At 44.0% G+C, this 9,496-nt stretch overlaps 2 long non-coding RNA genes across 7 annotated transcripts; one reads left to right on the plus strand and one right to left on the minus strand.

The window, feature by feature from the left end:
• Positions 1–8,308: 8,308 nt before the first annotated feature.
• On the minus strand, positions 8,309–9,060 carry LOC139023580 (uncharacterized). 4 transcript variants are annotated; one of them, XR_011474718.1, is made up of 3 exons: positions 8,956–9,060; positions 8,694–8,847; positions 8,309–8,521 (listed from the first exon to the last, which is right to left on the minus strand). It is a non-coding gene; the product is annotated as an uncharacterized lncRNA (long non-coding RNA). The 4 variants fall into 4 exon arrangements; XR_011474721.1 differs by having other exon boundaries at positions 9,026–9,049; XR_011474720.1 differs by lacking the exon at positions 8,309–8,521 and adding an exon at positions 8,596–8,629.
• Positions 8,366–8,908, plus strand: LOC139023581 (uncharacterized). Of its 3 annotated transcripts, none has more exons than XR_011474723.1 (4): positions 8,366–8,454; positions 8,499–8,512; positions 8,699–8,838; positions 8,871–8,908. It is a non-coding gene; the product is annotated as an uncharacterized lncRNA (long non-coding RNA). The 3 variants fall into 3 exon arrangements; XR_011474722.1 differs by having other exon boundaries at positions 8,379–8,468; XR_011474724.1 differs by lacking the exon at positions 8,499–8,512 and having other exon boundaries at positions 8,372–8,440.
• Positions 9,061–9,496: the final 436 nt, after the last annotated feature.

Below are 9,496 nucleotides of genomic sequence, written 5' to 3' on the forward strand. Positions count from 1 at the left end.
TATACACTGTTCTTTCTGCTACCCACGGCAAGCGGTACCGGAGCGTGAAGTCTAGGTTCAAAAGCTTCTTAACAGCTAATCAAATGGCTACCCAGACTCTTTGCACTGCCACGCCTCTTTTATGCTGCTGATACTCTCTGTTTATTATCTTTGCATAGTCACTTTAATAACTACCTACGTGTACATATTACTTCAATTACCTCGACTAACCGGTGCCCCCGCATATTGACTCTGTACCGGTACACCCTGTATATAGCCTCCACATTGACTCTGTACCGTAACACCCTGTATATAGCCTCCACATTGACTCTGTACCAGTACCCCTGTATATAGCCTCCACATTGACTCTGTACCGGTACCCCCTGTATATAGCCTCCACATTGACTCTGTACCGTAACACCCTGTATATAGCCTCCACATTGACTCTGTACCGGTACCCCCTGTATATAGCCTCCCACATTGACTCTGTACGTCTAGTACGTACCCCCTGTATATAGCCTCCACATTGACTCTGTACCGTACCCCCTGTATATAGCCTCCGCATTGACTCTGTACTGGTCACCCCTCGTTATATAGCCTCCACATTGACTCTGTACCGGTACCCCCTGTATATAGCCACATTGACTCTGTACTAGTACCCCTGTATATAGCCTCCACATTGACTCTGTAACGGTACCCCCTGTTATATAGCCTCCACATTGACTCTGTACCGGTACCCCCTGTATATAGCCTCCACATTGACTCTGTACGATGGTACCCTGTTATAGCCTCCACATACTCTTACCGTCACCCTGTATATAGCCTCCACATTGACTCTGTACCGTACCCTGTATATAGCCTCCACATTGACTCTGTACCGGTACCCCCTGTTATATGCCTCCACATTGACTCTTCCGTACCCCTGTATTAGCCTCCGCATTGACTCTGTACCGGTACCCCCTGTATATAGCCTCTCGCATTGACTCGTGACCGGTACCCCCTGTATATAGCCTCCACATTGACTCTGTACCGGTACACCTGTATATAGCTTCCACATTGACTCTGTACCATACACACCCTGTATATAGCCCCACATTTACTCGTACCTGTACCCCTGTGATATAGCCTCCACATGACTTATCTTACCTGGTACCCCCTGTATATAGCCTCCACATTGACTCTGTACCCCCTGTACTATAGCCTCCACATTGACTCTGTACCGTACCCCTGTATATAGCCTCCACATTGACTCTGTACCGGTACCCCCTGTATATAGCCTCCACACTTTGACTCTGTACCGGTACCCCCTGTATATAGGCTCTCACATTGACTCTGTACCGGTACCCCCTGTATATAGCCTCCACATTGACTCTTCACGGTGTCCCCTGTATATAGCCTCCACATTGACTCTGCTACCGTGTCCCCTGTATATAGTCCTCCACATCGACTCTGTACCGGTACACCCTGTATATAGCCTCCACATTGACTCTGTACCGTAACACCCTGTATATAGCCTCCACATTGACTCTGTACCGGTACCTCCTGTATATAGCCTCCACATTGTTAATTTACTGCCTCTTTAATTATTTGTAACTTTTATTTATATTTTTTACCTATCTTATTTTTACTTAACACTTATTTTTCTTAAAACTGCATTGTTGGATAAGGGTTTGTAAGTTTCACTGTAAGTAATAAGTGTGATATTAGGTTAGTTCTTGGGTAAATATTTTCGTCTATGTATTTTTAATATTTTATTTGGCACATGATTTGATATATTCCTTCATTTCCATCCCTTTACTTTTAGATTTGTGTGTGTATTGTTGTGAAATCGTTAGATATTACTTGTTAGTATTACTGCACTGTTGGAGCTAGAAACACAAGCATTTTGCTACCCCTGCAATAACATCTGCCAAACACGTGTATGTGCCAATAAAATTGGATTTGAAACTAGGGTGGCTGGAGTCTTTGACAATTTTTAGGGCCTTCCCCTGACACCGCCTGGTATAGAGGTCCTGGATGGCAGGAAGCTTGGCCCCAGTGATGTACTCATTAACCTCTGTAGTGCCTTGCCATCAGAGGCCGAGCAGTTGCCATACCAGGCAGTGATGCAACCAGTCAGGATGCTCTCGATGGTGCAACTGTATAACTTTTTGAGGAGGATCTGAGGACCCATGCCAAATATTTTCAGTCTCCTGAGGGGGAATAGGTTTGTCGTGCCCTCTTCACGACTGTGTTGGTGTGTTTAGACCATGTTAGTTTGTTGGTGATGTGGACAACAAGGAACTTGAAGCTCTCAACCTGCTCCACCACAGCCCCGTCGATGAGAAGGGGGTGTGCTCGGTCCTCCTTTTCCTGTAGTCCACAATCATGTCCTTTGTCTTGATCACGTTGAGGGAGAGGTTGTTATCCTGGCACCACACAGCCAGGTCTCTGACCTCCTCCCTATAGGCTGTCTCATCGCTGTCTGTGATCAGGCCTACCGCTGTGTGTCATCACAACCTTAATGATGGTGTTGGAATCGTGCCTGGTCATGCAGTCATGAGTGAACAGGAAGTACAGGAGAGGACTGAACACGGACCCCTGAGGGGCCCCGTGTTGAGGATCAGTGTGGCAGATGTGTTGTTACCTACCCTCACCACCTGGGGGCGGCCCGTCAGGAAGTCCAGGATCTAGTTGCAGAGGGATGTGTTTAGTCCCAGGGTCCTTAGCTTACTGATGAGCTTTGAGGGCACTATGGTGTTAAACGCTGAGCTGTAGTCAATGAATAGCATTCTCACATAAGTGTTCCTTTTGTCCAGGTGGGAAAGGGCAGTGTGGAGTGCAATAGAGATTGCATCATCTGTGGATCTGTTGGGGCGGTATGCAAATTGGAGTTGGTCTAGGGTTTCTGGGATAATGGTGTTGATGTGAGCCATGACCAGCCTTTCAAAGCACTTCATGGCTACAGACGTGAGTACTACGGGTCGGTAGTCATTTAGGCAGGTTACCTTAGTGTTCTTGGACACAGGGACTATGGTGGTCTGCTTGAAACATGTAGGTATTGCAGACTCAGTCAGGGACAGTTTGAAAATGTCAGTGAAGACACTTGCTAGCTGGTCAGCGCATGCTCGGAGTACACGTCCTGGTAATCCATCTGGCCCTGCGGCGTTGTGAATGTTGACCTGTTTAACGGTCTTACTCACATCGGCTACGGAGAACATGATCACACAGTCATCCGGAACAGCTGATGTTCTCATGCATGTTTCAGTGTTGCTTGCCTCGAAGCGAGCATAGAAGGGATGCTGCTTGGGCCGGCAGCCTTGTGAGGGTTAACACATTTAAATGTCTTACTCACTTTGGCCACGGAGTAGGAGAGCCCACAGTCCTTGGTAGTGGGCCACGTCGGTGTCACTGTGTTATCCTCAAAGCAGCAAAGAAGGTGTTTAGCTTGTCCGGAAGCAAGACTTAGTGGTCGGCAACGTGGCTGGTTTTCCCTTTGTAGTCCGTGAATGTCTGTAGACCCTGCCACATACGTCTKGTGTCTGAGCCGTTGAAAAAAAAMCTCCACTACTGATGTTTTGCCTGTTTGATTGCCTTACGGAGGGAATAATTTCACTGTTTGTATTCGGCAATATTCCCAGTCACTTTGTCATGGTTAAATGCAGTGGTTCGCGCTTTCAGTTTTGCGCGAATGCTGCCATCTATCCATGGTTTCTGGTTAGGGTAGGTTTTAATAGTCACAGTGGGTACAATATCTCCACCGTATCCGTGTATTTGTCGATGTTATTCTCGGAGGCTACCCGGAACATATCCGTGGATTCCGATTGTTCAGACCAGCGTGGAATAGTCCATCGCATGGGTACTTCCTGTTTAAGTTTCTGCCTGTAGGAAGGAAGGAGCAAAATGGAGTCGTGATCAGATTTGCCAAAGGGAAGGCGGGAGAGGGCCTCCCGGAAGTTGGAGAAGCTGAGTGTTTTAGCAGCACGAGCACGAGTACTACAGTCAATGTGTTGATAGAACTTTGGTAACGTTTTCCTCAAATGTGCTTTGTTAAAATCCCCAGCTACAATAAATGCGGCCTCCGGATATGTGGTTTCCAGTTTGCATAAAGTCCTGTGAWGTTCTTTGAGGGCCGTCGTGATATCGGCTTGAGGTGGAGTATACATGGCTGAAACAGGAAGCATTGTCATGCTGAAACAGGAAAGGGCCTTCCCCAAACTGTTGCCACAAAGTTGGAGGCACAGAGTCGTCTAGAATGTCATTGTATGTTGTAGTGTTAAGATTTCCCTTCACTGGAACTAAAGGGTCTAGCCTGAACCATGAAAAACAGCCCGAGACCATTATTCCTCCTCCACCAAACTTTACAGTTGGCACTATGCATTGGGGCAGGTAGCGTTCTCCTGGCATCCGCCAAACCTAAATTAATCGGACTGCCAGAGGGTGAAGCGTGATTCATCACTCAAGAGAACGCTTTTCCACTGCTCCGGAGTCCAATGGCGGCGAGCTTTACACTACTCCAGCCAACGCTTGGCATTGCGCATGGTGATCTTAGGCTTGTGTGCTGCTGCTCGGCCAYGGAAAACCATTTCATGAAGCTCCCGACGAAAACAGTTCTTGTGCTGACGTTTTTACACGCTTCAGCACTCCCATTCTRTGAGCATGTGTGGTCTACCACTTCGCGGCTGAGCCGTTATTGCTCCTAGACATTTCCACTTCACAATAACAGCACTTGTTGGAAAGGTGGCATCCTATGAYGTTGCCACACTGAAAGGCACTGAGCTCTTCAGTAAGGCCATTCTACTGACARTGTTTGTCTATGGAGATTGCATGGCTGTGTGCTTGATTTTATACACCGGTCAGCAACGGCTGTGGCTGGAATAGCCGAATCCACTAATTTGAAAGGGTGTCCACATACTTCTGTATATATAGGCTATATAATATGTAATGGCATAACACAGAAACTGGAATTACACTCTCACTCAAGATTGCACAAAAAGAGCTGTGAGCAAACCACGTCTCAAAACACTACATTTACCTAGGCGCTCTTATCTAGAGAAACTTTCAAGAGCAATTAGTGCTATTTGCCTTGCTCAAGGGCACTTTGACTGATTTTTCACCATGGCAGCTCAGGGAGTTGAACCAGTGACCTTTTAATCACCACCCCAACGCTCTAATTGCTAAGCTACCTGTCACTCGTGTTCTAATGAGCCACCTCCTCTACATTTGAATTATAACTAAAAGAGAAAATAACTGTAAAGAACCACTGAAGATCTCAGAGGGTTATTTGAGTTATTATGGTTCCACATAGAACCATCACCCTTCCGAAAGAACCCTTGAAGAACCCTCTTTTGTTTTAGACACATTGCTGGTTGAGGTGATTTCCTAGCCTGTTAAAACCATAGTTGAGGTGATTTCCTAGCCTGTTAAAACCATAGTTGAGGTGATTTCCTAGCCTGTTAAAAACCATAGTTGAGGTGATTTCCTAGCCTGTTAAAACCATAGTTGAGGTGATTTCCAAGCTGTTAAACATAGTTGAGGTATTTCCTAGCCTGTAAAACCATAGTTGAGGTGATTTCCTAGCCTGTTAAAAACCATAGTTGAGGTGATTTCCTAGCCTGTTAAAACCATAGTTGAGGTGATTTCTAGCCTGTTAAAACCATAGTTGAGGTGATTTCCTAGCCTGTTAAAACCATAGTTGAGGTGATTTCCTAGCCTGTTTAAAACCATAGTTGAGGTGATTTCCTAGCCTGTTAAAACCATAGTTGAGGTGATTTCCTAGCCTGTTAAAACCATAGTTTGAGGTGATTTCCTAGCCTGTTAAAACCATAGTTGAGGTTGATTTTCCCTAGCCTGTTAAAACCATAGTTGAGGTGATTTCCTAGCTGTTAAAACCATAGTTGAGGTGATTTCCTAGCCTGTTAAAACCATAGTTGAGGTGATTTCCTAGCCTGTTAAAACCATAGTTGAGGTGATTTCCTAGCCTGTTAAAACCATAGTGGAGGTGATTTCCTAGCCTGATAAAAACCATAGTTGAGGTGATTTCCTAGCCTGTTAAAACCATAGTTGAGGTGATTTCCTAGCCTGATAAAACCATAGTTGAGGTGATTTCCTAGCCTGATAAAAACGGCAGCGGCAGGTGTTTAGAGCGTTGAGCCAGTAACCAAAAGGTCGCGAGGATCAAATCCCTGACCTGACAAGGTAAAAATCTGTCGTTCTGCCCCTGAACAAGGCAGTTAACCCACTGTTCAAGGCCGTCATTGTAAATAAGAATTTGTTCTTAAAACTTTCTAGGATATGTGGGAAGGTAGCGTCCCACTTGGCCAATAGCAAGGAAAATGTAGAGCGCCAAATTCAAAACAATGATATAAAACAAAACGTTCATTAAATCACACATGTAAGATACCAAATTAAAGCTACACTCGTTGTGGATCCAGCCACATGTCAGATTTCAAAAAGGCTTTTCGGCGAAAGCATAAGATGCTATTATCTGGATGATAGCACAACCAGTAAACAAAGAGTGTAGCATATTTCAACACTGCAGGCACGACACAAAACGCAGAATAAAATATAAATCATGCCTTACCCTTGACGAGATTCTTTTTGTTGGCACTCCAATATGTCCCATAAACATCACAAATGGTCATTTTGTTCGATTAATTCCATCCATATATATCCAAATTGTCCATTTATTTGGCGCGGTTGATCCAGAAAAAAACAGCTTCAATTTGCGGCAAAGTCACTACAAAATATCTAAAAAATTACCTCTAAACTTTGCCAAAACATTTCAAACTACTTTTGTAATACAACTTAAGGTATTTGTAAACGTTAATAATCGATCAAATTGAAGACCGGTCTATCTGTTTTCAATACAGGAGATCAACAAACTAACGCTACTTTTCTAGTCTTGCGCAACTCCTCAAACAGTACACATGACGTTACACTGTTTCCAGGTGGCCTCACTTCTTCATTGCACAAAGGATAACCTCAACCTATTTCCAAGAGTGGTGACATCCAGTGGAGGCGGTAGGAACTGAAAACAGGGTGATTAGAAATCCAGTATTCAATGAAAGTTCATTGAAACAGACAGTGACCTAAAAAAAAAAAAAAGAATTAATGGTTAGTCCTCGGGGTTTTGCCTGCTACATAAGTTCTGTTATACTTACAGACATGATTCAAACAGTTTTAGAAACTTCAGAGTGTTTTCTATCCAAATCTACTAATAATATGCATATCTTATATTCTGGGGATGAGTAGAAGGAAGTTGAAATTGGGCACGCTATTTATCCAATAGTGAATTTGCTGCCCCCTATCCTAGAGAAGTTTCTGACTTGCCTCGTTAAATAAAAGATAAAATAAAAAACTGCCTGAGTATTTATTAACAATCACCATTGGAAACCCTGATGCCTGGCCAAACAGTACCAGTCAAAATTTGGACACAGTCAAGAGTTTTTCAATATTTTAAAACTATTTTCTACATTGTAGAATAATAGTGAAGACATTAAAACTATGAAATATGTATAGTGTAAATGTCCATCCGCATACATAGACTCAAATCAGTGGCATGTCATTAGTAGAGATTGAAGAAAGTAAGGGGCCTAGACAGCTGCCCTGGGGAATTCCTGATTCTACCTGGATTATGTTGAAGAGGCTTCCATTAAAGAACACCCTCTGTGTTCTGTTAGACGGGTAACTCTTTATCCACATTATAGCAGGGGGTGTAAAGCCATAACACGTACGTTTTTCCAGCAGCAGACTATGATCGATAATGTCAAAAGCTGCACTGAAGTCGAACAAAACAATATTTTTATCGTCAGGCCAGTTTTATTGCTTCGTTAATGAGAACAACAGGTTTCAGCTGTGCTAACATAATTGCAAAAGGGTTTTCTAATAATCATTTTAGACTTTTAAAATGATAAACTTGGATTAGCTAACACAACGTGCCATTGGAACACAGAAGTGATGGTTGCTGATAATGGGCCTCKGTACGCCTATGTAGATATTCCATTAAAGAAATCTGCCGTTTCCAGCTACAATAGTCATTTACAACATTAACAATGTCTACACTGTATTTCTGATCAATTTTATGCTATTTTAATGGTAAAAATAATAGCTTTTCTTTTCTTTCAAAAAACAAGGACGTTTGTAAGTGACCCCAAACTTTTGAACRGTCGTGTTCATGTATTTCCTATATTTTGTTAGGAAAGTCTAATGCGTAACCATGATCAGGTCACATTGGAGACATGAAGTGATATAGAAACCTCAAATCAGAAACACCTGATGAGATATTCAGCAGACAGCTTTACAGGGACTAGAGATCAGGGACTAGAGGTCGGGGGCTAGAGGTCAGGGACTAGAGGTCAGGGACTAGAGGCCAGGGACTAGAGGTTAGGGACTAGAGGCCAGGGACTAGAGGTCAGGGGCTAGAGATCAGGGACTAGAGATCAGGGACTAGAGGTCAGGGACTAGGGGTCAGGGACTAGGGGTCAGGGACTAGAGGTTAGGGACTATTGGTTAGGGACTAGAGGTTCAGGGGACTAGAGGTCAGGGGCTAGAGGTCAGGATACTAGAGGTCAGGGACTAGAGGTCAGGGACTGAGGTAGGGATGCAGGGACTAGAGGTCAGGGACTACAGACTACAGGGACTAGAGGTCAAGGGACTAGAGGTCAGGGAGCTAGAGGTCAGGGGCCTAGAGGTCAGGGACTAGAGGTCAGGGAGCTAAGGTCAGGGTCAGGGACTAGAGGTCAGGGACTAGAGGTCAGGGACTAGAGGTTAGGGACTAGAGGTCAGGGACTAGAGGTCAGGGACTAGAGGTCAGGGGCTAGAGGTCAGGGACTAGAGGTCAGGGACTAGAGGTTTGGGACTAGAGGTCAGGGACTAGAGGTCAGGGAACTAGAAGGTCAGGGACTCTAGAGGTCAGGGACTAGAGGTCAGGGACTAGAGGTTAGGGACTAGAGGCGCAGGGACTAGAGGTGTAGAGAGGAGCTAGAGGCCGGGGACTAGAGGCCAGGGACTAGAGGTCAGGGACTAGAGGTCAGGGACTAGAGGTCAGGGGACTAGAGTCAGGGACTAGAGGTCAGGGGCTAGAGATCAGGGACTAGAGATCAGGGAACTAGTGTGTGTTGCTTTACACCCACACATAAATATTATCGTCTACATGTTTTACAACAACCACCCACTCATAAATAATATCTTATGTTACAACAACACCCATACACTAAATAATATATCTTATATGTTTACAGCAACACCCACAATAAATATATATCTATATGTTTACAGCAACACCACACATAAATATATAATCTATATTGTTTAGCAAACAACACCCAGCATAAATATAGTATCTTAATATGTTTACAACAACACGTCACACATAATATAATATTCTATAGTTTACAACAACACCCACACATAAATAGTACTATCTAATATTGTTTACAAACAACACGCCGACACATAATAATAATATGTAAACACTCCAATAACTATACTATTATTTGTTTTACAAGCAACACCCACACATAAATATATAATCTAT

Source organism: Salvelinus sp. IW2-2015, linkage group LG33 (assembly GCF_002910315.2).
Source record: "Salvelinus sp. IW2-2015 linkage group LG33, ASM291031v2, whole genome shotgun sequence".
In the NCBI taxonomy this organism is placed as follows: domain Eukaryota; kingdom Metazoa; phylum Chordata; class Actinopteri; order Salmoniformes; family Salmonidae; genus Salvelinus; species Salvelinus sp. IW2-2015.